The sequence below is a fragment of the Gossypium arboreum genome, chromosome 12 (genome assembly GCF_025698485.1).
Source record: "Gossypium arboreum isolate Shixiya-1 chromosome 12, ASM2569848v2, whole genome shotgun sequence".
NCBI classification, from domain to species: domain Eukaryota; kingdom Viridiplantae; phylum Streptophyta; class Magnoliopsida; order Malvales; family Malvaceae; genus Gossypium; species Gossypium arboreum.
The window spans coordinates 88803941-88815895 of NC_069081.1; positions in this window are offsets into that span (position 1 = coordinate 88803941).

An 11955-nucleotide genomic window follows, 5' to 3' on the forward strand; every position below is an offset into this window, starting at 1 on the left:
GGATTATATCTTAAAATTTTTTAAATTTTCGACATTAAAGACATTTGATAATCAATTAGGTACCAATTTTTGGGCGTTACGAGGTGCTAATCCTTCCTCGCATGCGTAATCGACTCCGAACCCATTCTTTTATTTCGTGGACCAAAACTAATGATTTTAAAACAAAATGTTTTAAAGGTGATCCAATCACACCTAAAAAGATTGGTGGCGACTCCCGTTTTCGTTTTTAAAATCGATTTCCATTTTCTAAAACTCGATTTAGAAAATGGTTTCGACAGCTTGGCGACTCCACTGGGGACTAATAAGAGAGTCAAGCCGTGTAATTGATTATCTCTTGTCTTAATGTCGGAAATTAAAAATTTTAAAATTTAATCTTCTTTGCATTACATGTGTTTGTGTTCTTGCATGTGTTGCTATATTCTAATATGCATTGCATTTGCATGACCGTTGTGGTCACACCCTTAAGTGGGAGTGAGAAGCTACGCCTTCGTGAGGTTTTCGCCTCCGTGCAGGATAGTGGATCACTTTCGAGATACATCCGTACCTATGGTTTCGTGAGATTTTCATCTCCGTGTAGCCATAGGGAAATGTGTCCCCCTGAACTGAACTCGATTCAAATGAGCCTATAGTGGGTGAGGATCGAGGAATCTGCTGGTTCAGGTACCTCAACTTTAGAACTAAACCACATATAGAAGGACCGTAAGAGCTCAACCTAGGTAGAATTATGCCATAATTATTAACCTTGCAGGTTATTTTTGAGTTTATTGTTATCATGTGATACTAATTATCTCCTTTCTTTTGTTGCATATCATTTTGCATTTACAAAGGTATCGATTCACGGTCAGTGTCTAAATTAGAGAGTTTTATTATGGAGAACGGACTTCTTGATAGAGTGGAGGGCAACGCCAACGTCCATAGATGGTCTGAGCAAACTCAGTTAGAAAAGAGAGATAGTATAGCTGCGGGATATATATCAGAGCTGCCAGAATATACTCGCATCAGTGTTACGCAGAATAATCTCCAAGAGCTTAAGGAGATTTGGGATCAATGGGGCAGCAAGACTAAACAGTTATTCTATGGTAATTACGGAGACTTACCTTACTTGCTCGATGTTCAAATAGATAAGCATTTGTTCCGAGCCCTAGCTCAGTTTTGGAATCCAGCGTACAGTTGCTTTACTTTCGGGGAAGTAGACTTGGTGCCTACCGTAGAGGAGTACACTGCCTTGTTACGATGTCCCAGGTTCCAGGTGGATAGAATCTATTCTCGAGCTATTAATGTCCCTACCTTTTGGAAGAAATTGATGGCTATTACAGGGATGAGTGAACAGTGGATTACAGCCAGGATTAAAGAGAAAGGTGAGTGCAAGTGCATTTCATGGGACGCTTTGAAGGGCCTGATTTTGACGTATCCCGATGAAACAAAAAGGGTAGATGTATTTGCCTTAAGTTTGTACGGATTGATGGTGTTCCCTAGGGCTTTGGGATATGTGGATGAGGCAACCACGGATATTTTCCATAGACTCAATAAGAGGGTCACTACATCCCTGCAATTTTGGCGAAACATTCGTGTCCTTAGGCACATGTAGAAAAGTGCGAAGCGAGCGGTTTGTTGGTTGTGTACAATTGCTTCTAGCTTGGTTCTATAGTCATTTTCGGTTGATAGATAAGGTTGTTTGTCGGGTTTTCTTGAGGATTACTCACCGTGAAGGATATAGTTACTTCGACTAGGAAAGTTGATGTTCGGAGGAGAATTGGATGGCACTCTTGCAAAATCTTCACCGAAAGGCGTTGAGTGGAGAGCTCCGTGGATGATTCTGGTGAGATTCTTTACCGTTCTGGCGCTTTTGATTGGGTCCCTTTATTGGGAATTTGGGGTGCCATTGGTTATGCCCCTTGCTCGTGTTAAGGCGATTCGGTTTGAGGCGATTCGTGCCAACAACTCATGGGTTAATTCAAAGTGAGTTCGCATATAGAGGAGCAGATTACAAGGAAAAGGTCGGTGAGATCTCTAGCGCTTGGAACAAGACGTGTCGATTAAAAGGAGTAGTTATTGGCCCTGCTACGACTCCAGAATATGTTGAATGGAGAGGTAGAAGGATTAATGATAATATTCTTGAGCCAAATATGGAAGGAGCTCGACCAATGGAGGAATATCTGCAAGTGATGCCCTTGGAGTTAGAAATTATGAAACAAGAATTTGAGAGGAAAAATCTGGAGCTCAGAAAAAGGATAGAAAAGCTTGAAGAAGAAAAGATGTACTTGAGTTTAGATATTGATGTCCAGAAGATGGAGGTTGAAAAAGAAAGAAAGGAAAAGAGGAAAATTGAAGAGGATAGAGATGACTTGAAGGAACACTACAAAAAGGCACAGGTATCCTTGAGAAGAGCGAAAATAGGAGGGTCTTCGGATCGATTGCGAAAGAGGTCCAAGAAGAAAAGGCTAGAGTGAGTCTTTGGGAAAAAAGTTTCAGGAGATGCAATCACGAATTTGGCATTGGAAGAAGAGAATAAAGAGTTGAAGTCTAAAATGGCGAGCTTGGAAGATCCCTTCGTTGGCATCACAACCAAGATCCTACAATCGAGTTAAAAGAGCTAAAGATTAAAGTTGAAGATTTGGAAGCGACATTACGGAAGGTAAACTTGGATCGAGCAACTCGAGATGCAAGGAAATTATCTGAAAGGAGAGCTTCATCGATCTAGAGGCGATTAGAAAGGGATCATGTCATGGAAGAAGCCATAGCTCGATTCGAGATGTTCTTGAATATGTGCAAGACTTAGCTATGCGAGCCGATGTATTGAGTATGATGTGTAGGACGTCGTCAGACATAGGAAGAGAGTTAGCCTTTTTATTAAGTAGAGTTAAAACTTTGGGCATTAGGGCGGCGTACTTGTAATCCATTTATATGTAAAGATATTCTTTTCTAAATAAAGTTTTCTAAATGGGATTGAATCGAGATTGATGCCTTTCTTGCATTCATACATTTTGCATTACATCATATCATATGCATTCAAGGTTATAGAAAGACCCTAATTAGTTAAAGTTTCTTTATAAAGGTAGAAAAGAAAATCTGGAAATTACACATCCTTACGGCTTTCGCACTAAAACTAAGAACATGGATCAAAGGTTTGAGCGATTGCAAAAGGATATGCAAGACCGATTGCAAAACGATTGGCTAAAATGCGAACGAGATGAGGAGCAAATGATGGAAGCTCAGAGGAATATAATGGCCGAAATGGCTCAGTTACTGAGGGCCATTGAGAAAGGAAAGGCTCCTATGGCCATCACTGAAGAGGAAAATGAGGGTCCTCCTCCAGGTTTTACACCGCCGTATGTATCATTGCAAACTGAAGCACCCCCTAGAAGGCCATCTACTACTGTGAGGCCTCAGCATGGGCCGATTGATGCTGGCGTCCCCGTGAATTTCCCGATTGGTTCAGGACTTAATATGGGTGACAATCTTATTAATCCTCTTGTTCCCGATCTAGATATGGTGGAAAAAGAGGATTTGAAGGTCGAAGCTGCAAGGCAATTGGATGAACGCTGCAGATGGTTAGAAGAAAAGTTCAAGGCTTTGGAAGGCACTGGCAATAATCACAGGGTTGATGCTAAGGATTTAAGTCTAGTCCCAAACCTAGTGTTACCTCACAAATTCAAAAATGCCAGAATTTGAAAAGTACAATGGCACTACTTGCCCAGAGGCTCACATCACAATGTTTTGTAGAAGGATGACGGGGTATGTAAATAATGACCAGCTGTTGGTCCATCGTTTTCAAGATAGTTTAATAGGCGCGGCAGCCAGATGGTACAATCAGTTGAGCCGGGCTAGAATAAGTTCATGGAGGGATCTTGCACAAGCCTTCATGCAACAATACAATCATGTAACAGACATGACCCCTGATAGGATTACCTTACAAAACATGGAGAAAAAGCCTAATGAGAATTTTAGGCAATATGCACAGAGGTGGAGAGAGGTAGCAATGCAGGTCCAACCACCACTGTTGGAGAAGGAGACCACTATGTTATTTATTAATACTCTGAAAGCCCCATTTATTACTCATGTGATTGGAAGCACTACTAAAAGTTTTGCGGACATAGTTATGGCAAGAGAGATGATAGAGAATGCCATAAGAGGGGGAAGAATCGAGGGGGAAGTAGCCAAAAGACCAGCCCCAAGAAGAAAAGACAATAAGGTAAACAATACAAGTGATTTCAATTCAAAAGTAGTCACAGTTAGCCAACCCAAAGTAGCCACAGTTGGGCAACAAGGTTCTCAAAAGCAGGAATCTAACACTAAGCATGAGAGGATGCAATTTACACCTATACCCGTGACGTATAGAGAGCTCTATCAAAATCTATATGATGCACATGCTATAGCCCCATTTCATTTAAAACCATTACAACCTCCGTATCCTAAATGGTATGATGCAAATGCCAGATGTGAGTATCATGCTGGAATATCGGGGCACTCAATCGAGAATTGTACTGGATTCAAGAAAGCCGTAGAAAGGTTGATCAAGAATGGGGTTTTGAAATTTGAGAATACCTCAAGTACGGAGAATCCTTTACCAAATCATGACAATCAGGGAATAAATACCATTGGTAAAGCCGGTGAAGTAAGGGAAAAGGAAAATGTTGAGGAGATAAGGATGCCTATGAGGGTAATCAGGGAGGAGATGATGAAGAGGGGTATGTTGACTTCTAAAAATGCGTGGGACTACGGTGAGTTCCGTGAAGATTGCGAGGAATTCAAAGCCTTGGTGCAAGGCTTTATGGACAACAAAGAGTTACAGGTTTATGAAGGTAGCTCTAGTGAAAAGCAAGTATATGTGCTGGAAAATGAACAGCAAAGAACCAGTAGACCGAGGATCATTATCTCCCTGCCAGGGAATAATGAAATAGGGACACCAGTAGCGCCCAAGGTTATTATCCATACACCTACTCCTTTCCCTTATAAAGATAGCAAGAAAGTACCATGGAGTTATGACTGTAGCGTAACGGTGCCGGGAGAAGGAAACATAGCCAGTGCATCTAAAGATGTACAAGATGAAGGTTCCTATACACGGAGTGGGAAGCGTTATGATATGGGGGACGTCAGAGTAGAGCCCACAAAACCCAAGAATGTTGAAATTAAGAAAAAAGGTGAAGTACCTGTTAATGAGCCAGTAGGGGAGGAAGAAGCTAAGGAATTTCTAAAGTTCCTTAAGCATAGTGAGTACAGTGTGGTCGAGCAGTTGCGTAAACAACCAGCACGCATATCGGTTTTAACCTTATTGCTAAGCTCTGAAGTACATCGAGAAGCATTGTTAAAAGTACTCAATGAGACATATGTCACTCATGATATATCTGTCAATAGGTTGGACCGGTTGATAAATAACATTAATGCTGATAATTTCATCTACTTCAATGATGATGAAATTCCACCCGGGGGCATAGGGTCAACTAAGGATTTGCACATCACCACTCGTTGCAAAGGATACACGCTTCTAAGTGTACTTGTTGATAATGGGTCCGCTTTGAACGTCCTTCCATTATCTACATTGAATAGATTACCCATTGACAGTTCGCACATGAAGACGTGTCATAATGTGGTAAGAGCCTTTGACGGAACTGAAAGGAAAGTAATGGGGCGAATTGACATCCCTCTGGAAATTGGACCAAATACATACGAAGTTGACTTCTTGGTAATGGATATCAAGCCCTCTTATAATTTTTTGTTGGGGAGGCCATGGATACACTCAGCAGGAGCGGTGCCTTCTTCACTGCACCAAAAATTGAAGTTAGTGACAGACGGACGCTTGATAACCGTCAATGCAGAGGAGGACATCATAGCAGCTGTCACTAGTAAAGCCCCTTATGTGGAGACAAATGAGGAGGCTATCGAGTGTTCTTTTCGTTCCTTAGAAATTGTTAACGCTACTTTCATTTCGGAGGGAAGTAAGGTGCCGCTTCCCAAAATATCTAGAGCAACAAAGATGGCCTTGCAAACAATGATGGGGAAAAGAGTATTGCCGGAAAAAGGACTAGAATTGCAAGGAGGGATTCAAGTCCAAAAATTGATAGAAAAGAAGGATCGCTTTGGTTTGGGTTTTAAGCCAGACTACAAACAAAAGAGACAAGAGATGGAAATGCGTCAAGCGAGAAGGAAGGCGCGTTTGAACGGAGGAGAAGTGGAGTGGGAACTGATGATATTCCCACCTATATCCAAAACCTTTAAGTCAGGAGGGTTGCTGGTAGAAGAGAGCCATCAGATCAATGTTGTACATAGTGAGTGGTTTGGACAGGAAAACCTCGAGGGTATTCGCCCTTACGAACTGGGGAGCTCTCTAAACAATTGGACTGCGGAAGATCTTCCTGTAGTCTTTAGAAATTTTTCAGAGTAATTCTTGAAACATGTTTATTACTCTAGAGCCTAGGAGTAGTAAGGTTACATTTGTGAGAATAGGCTTATGTTCATCTATTATTATTCAAATAAAGCATAACTTTTACTAATTTAAAAGAGTATTGTCTCATTTTTTTATCAACCAATATTCCTTTAAATTCTAACAACTTCTATTCTTTTATTCATAGCACATAAACAATCATTCTCAAATTCATTCATTCTTTGTATATTCTTTCATACCCCTCACAGGTCTCTAGATATCAATGATATGAGCGCTAATACTGCCGTTCCTAATTTCTCTTGTGAGCAAGACATGTGTTTAGAGGAGTCTTAAGATTTTAAAGATGTTCAAGATTGTGGCGTATCTCTCGATCTATTAAGAATGGTAAAACAGGAGGAGAAACAAATCATGCCACATGAAAAAGAGGCAATAGAAAATGTAACCTTAGAGGAAGAGAAGGAGGTGAAAATTGGAACACTGATTGCTAATAACACAAGGCGTAGCTTGATTGAGTTGCTTCAGGAATTCAAAGATATCTTTGCATAGTCTTATCAGGACATGCCCAGATTGAGTACTGACATTGTAGTACATCGTCTTCTGATAAGACAAGAATGTAGACCGATACAACAGAAATTGCGAAGAATGCGGCCAGACATTGTCCTGAAAATAAAAGATGAGGTCAAAAGCGGTTTGATGCGAGATTTGCGGGAAGTGAAGTACTGAATGGGTAGCTAATATTGTACCAGTCCCTAAGAAAGACGGGAAGGTGCAGATGTGCGTTGATTACGAGATTTAAACAAAGCAAGCCCAAAGGATAATTTTCCTCTGCCACACATCGACACTTTAGTAGACAACACGGCGGGATATTCATTGTTCTCTTTCATGGATGGCTTCTCAGGATACAATCAGATAAAGATGCATCCAGAGGATATGAATAAAACTACTTTCATAACATTGTGGGGCACCTTTTGTTATAAAGTAATGCCATTTGGGTTGAAGAACGCAGGGGCAACATACCAACGAGCCATGGTAAACTTATTTCACGACATGATGCATAAGGATATTGAGGTATACGTTGATGATATGATTGCCAAGTCGCGAACAGAAAAAGAACACATCTAGGTCTTGAGAGGATTGTTCTTAAGATTAAGAAAATTTCAGTTGAAGCTCAATCCAGCAAAGTGCACCTTTGGAGCCAGATCAGGGAAGTTGTTGGGCTTCGTAGTCAGTGAAAAGGGAATTGAAGTTGACTCAGACAAGGTCAGAGCCATACGAGAGTTGCCTCCACCACGTACTCAAAAAGAAGTTCGAGGATTCCTAGGAAGGTTGAATTACATTGCTCGGTTCATTTCACAATTGACTGAAAAATGTGATCCTATCTTTCGTCTCCTCAGAAAGCACAATCAAGGTGTTTGGGATGAAGAATGCCAGAATGCTTTTGAAAAAGTCAAACAGTATCTGTTGAATGCTCCAGTGTTATCTCCGCCTAGTCTAGATAAACCATTAATACTATACTTGTCAGTATTCAGCAATTCTATGGGATGTGTGCTTGGTCAGCATGACGAGTCAAGGAAAAAAGAAAAGGCAATTATTATCTCAGCAAGAAATTCACTGACTGTGAAATGAGATATTCGTCAATCGAAAAGCTGTGCTGTGCATTGATTTGGACCACACGGAGATTGAGGCAGTACACGTTATACCATACAACTTGGCTCATCTCAAAATTAGATCCATTAAAATACATGATGGAATCAACGGCTTTAAATGGAAGAATGGCTAGATGGCAAATTTTGCTTTCAGAGTTTGATATAGTCTATGTAAGTCAAAAGGCTATCAAAGGAAGTGCTATGGCAGACTTCTTGGCCAGTAGAGCTTTGGAGGATTATGAGCCATTGAACTTTGATTTTCCAAATGAGGAGTTAATGTGTATAGCAAAGAATCAAGATTCTCCATGGAAGTTAAATTTTGATGGGGCTTCTAATGCGATCGAAATGGAATTGGGCGATCTTGGTATCCCGAATGGTCACCATTACCCTTTTACATGCAAGTTGGATTTTGACTGTACAAATAATATGGCTGAATACGAAGCATGCATCATGGGGCTCCAAGCAGCCATAGAAAGAGGCATAAAAACCCTGGAAGTATATGGAGATTCTGCGTTGGTAATTATCAGCTAAGAGGAGAATGGGAGACAAGAGACCCTAATTTCATCAATTATTGAATGGTAGTTTTGGGGTTACTAAGAGAGTTCAATGATATCACCTTCAACTATCTCCCACGAGATGAAAATCAGATGGCCGATGCTTTAGCAACCTTGGCTTCAATGATTAAGGCAAACAAAGAGGAAGAGATGTGACCAATTCAAATGAGTGTCTATGAATTTCCAGCTAGCTGTTGTAACCTTGAAGAGGAAGAAAAGGATGATAATCCTTGGTATCTGGACATATTACGATATGTAAGAGATCGTAAATATCCAGCACAGACATCCGAAAATGACAAACGAACCCTGAGAAGATTAGCTTGTGACTATGTTTTAGACGGGGAGATTCTGTATAAGAGAAGGAAAGACCAAGTACTTTTGAGATGTGTCGATGCCGTAGAGGCCAAGCTAATTCTAGAAGAGGTCCATGAAGGTGTATGTGGTACGCATGCAAATGGATTCACGATGGCAAGACAAATCATGAGGTTTGGCTATTACTGGGCCACTATGGAAGGAGACTGTATCAATTATGCCAAAAAATGCCATAAGTGTTAGATTTATGGGGACAAAATTCATGTACTACCCTCACCTTTACATGTCATGTCGTCTCCATGGCCATTTTCCATGTGGGGCATGGATGTCATTGGACTAATATCGCTGAAAGCTTCGAATGGACATCGGTTTATTTTCGTAGTTATTGACTACTTTACAAAATGGGTAGAGGCTGCTTCGTACGCAAATGTTACTAAGACAGTTGTAAGTCGATTTTGAAGAAGAAGGAAATCATTTGTCAAGATGGAATGCCCGAGAGAATCATATCCGATAATGCATTGAATTTGAACAACAAAACGATAGCGAGAGGTTTGCGACCGATTTAAAATTAAGCATCACAACTCTTCACCCTATCGTCCAAAGATGAATGGGGCAGTGGAGGCTGCCAATAAGAACATTAAGAAGGTCGTGGGAAAGATGACTGAGACTTATAGAGACTGGCATAAAAAGTTACCGTTTGCACTCTTAGCATATCGAACATCTGTTAGAACTTCTACCGGGGCAACTCCGTTCTCGTTAGTTTACGGGATGGAAGCAGTTTTACCTATTGAAGTGGAAATACCTTCTCTCCGAATTTTAACAGAGATAAGGTTGGATAAAGCTGAATGGGTTCAGTCTCGATATGACCAGTTAAACTTGATTGAGGAAAAGAGGCTGAAGGCTATCCGACATAGTCAGATGTACCAGAAGCGTATGATGCGAGCTTATGATAAAAAGGTTCGTCCAAGGGAATTCCATGAGGGGGACCTTGTGCTAAAGAAAATCCTTCCCATTCACAAGGACTTTAGAGGAAAATGGATGCCAAATTGGGAGGGGCCATACGTCGTGAAGAAGGCTTTTTACGGTGGTGCATTGATTTTGATGAAATGGATGGAAAGAGCCTACCCAATCCGGTGAACTCAGACTCGATCAAAAATACTTTGTCTAAAGAGAAAAGAATCCAAGGTGAAAACCCGCAAAGGGCGCCTTGAATTTTGAAAAAAAAAAAAAAAGGGAGAGGCCAGGGTGAAAACCCACAAAGGGCACCTTGAGACCAAAGGGATTTTGAGTTGAAAACCCGAAAGGGCAGCTCAAATTTTGAAGGGCACACAGCAACCTTATTTGACTTAACAGAGAGTGAGGCACAGTGTACATTGGGGCATCAACAAAGTACTTTGGATCTTTTAAACACATGTCGAACAAAAAAAGAGGGCTTCGGGGAGCTAATGTATAGATGCTCAAGCGGCGATATTTAGAGCATCTGATTTTATCCTGTTTGCTATCTTTAGATTCTATTTCTTCTTAAAGATATGCTATCAGACTTATTTCCTTTGTACTGTTAACAATTCGAATCCAATTATTCTCAAAGATTCACTCATCTCCCGATATTTTTAAAATATGTTGCATTGAAATAATGATAGATGAACTAAAATATTTTCACAAACGAAGTTTTGCATATTACTTTGGGATTTCTAGATAATGCAAGAAACTAAAACAGGACAATTGTTCGAGAAATTCACATAAGTAAGGGATGAAGGAACTCGAGGGATTTCTTTTCCAATCAAAAAAAGAAATGGATGATTCAATTCTTACAGACATCCTCAGAGGGCCTACAGAATAAAATTTTGAGAAAGACAAATGAAGGGATGAATGATGACACTGAGATAGGGGTCATATTCCCAGCACTTTGCATCATAACATGTTAAGGACATTCGACTCATTCCAATCATAGCATACTTAGGCATAGACACATACTCATCTTACAGGTCATGTCCTCTAGGGGACAATGAAGATTAAAGATTTCAACATGGCATCCCTGTGCTTATGAGGAACAAATTGAAGACAGCAGATCTAGACTTCAGACATTTATGCTGAAGCAGATCCAAGATGATTTGGTATTCAAGAAACAAATCGAGGACGTTGCAGATATGACTCTCAAATGTTCTCAAATAGACTCAAGATGATTTGGCATCCCTGTGCTTACAAGGAACAAATCGAGGACATAGCAGATTTGACTCTCGGACGTTCTCAAAGGCAGCAGATCTAGACTTCAGATGTTGATATTGAAGCAGATCCAAGTTGATTTGGCATCCTTGTGCTCACAAGGAACAAATCGAGGACATAGTAGATTTGACTCTCAGACGTTCTCAAATATAGTAGATCTAACCTTCAGATGTTTATGCTGAAGCAGATCCAAGATGATTTGGTATTCTTGTGTTTACAAGAAACAAATCGAGGATGTTGCAGATATGACTCTTAAATGTTCTCAAATAGACTCAAGATGATTTGGCATCCTTGTGCTTACAAGGAACAAATCGAGGACATAGTAGATTTGACTCTCAGACGTTCTCAAAGGCAGCAGATCTAGACTTCAGATGTTTATATTGAAGCAGATCCAAGTTGATTTGGCATCCTTGTGCTCACAAGGAACAAATCGAGGACATAGTAGATTTGACTCTCAGACGTTCTCAAATAGACTCAAGATGATTTGGCATCCTTGTGCTTACAAGGAACAAATCGAGAACATTGCAAATATAACACTCAAATGTTCTCAAACAGACTCAAGATGACTTGGCAACCTTATGCTTACAAGGAACAAATCAAGGATGTAGCATATATAACTCTCAAATGTTCTCAAACAAATTCAAGATGATTCGCTACAGATTTAATATCTCTATTCGGCGATGAGCAGATCAAAGATATCAACATAGCAGTCGTCAAAAAGGGGATTGAAAACCGTAAGGTCGGTCAAATTTGGTCTTTCTATAAGTCTTTGCTCGATTCCTGTTACACAGCAATGAACAAAGAGGGGCAGCTGTAAGAGCCCAAATTTGTCCGGGCC